The following is a 343-nucleotide window of genomic DNA, read 5'->3' as shown; positions in this document are numbered from 1 at the left end:
GGGTTTGCCGCACAGATTTAACGTGCTACGTTCCACGTGCTAAAGCGGTTCAAAATTCAGTGAAAAAGTGTCTCAACATTATGACATCGCTATACCTATGTGACCGCAGGCCGGCACCCACCGAATGTTCCGATCAGATAGCCAAAGGACAGAGTGGACAAGCGGTGAATCAGTATACCTAGATGTTTAAACCTGTCTAGACCGGCGACGGGGGCTTAGCTCAGTGGTAGAGCATTGGATTCCAAATCCAGGGGTCGCAGGTTCAATCCCTGCAGTCCTCACCTTTTCCCCCCAACACACTCAATCATATCGGACTTTACTTGATTTCAATTTCGAACAAACG

The 343-nt window shown here is 48.4% G+C and overlaps 1 non-coding gene across 1 annotated transcript; it reads left to right on the top strand.

Moving 5' to 3' along the window:
* Positions 1-209: 209 nt before the first annotated feature.
* Positions 210-283, top strand: TEOVI_000917200. The gene has a single exon. It is a non-coding gene; the product is annotated as a tRNA-Trp (tRNA).
* Positions 284-343: the final 60 nt, after the last annotated feature.

This window comes from Trypanosoma equiperdum (assembly GCF_001457755.1).
Source record: "Trypanosoma equiperdum strain OVI genome assembly, contig: ctg_1206, whole genome shotgun sequence".
Taxonomy (NCBI): Eukaryota; Euglenozoa; class Kinetoplastea; order Trypanosomatida; family Trypanosomatidae; genus Trypanosoma; species Trypanosoma equiperdum.
This window is presented reverse-complemented; position numbering and strand designations above follow the sequence as displayed.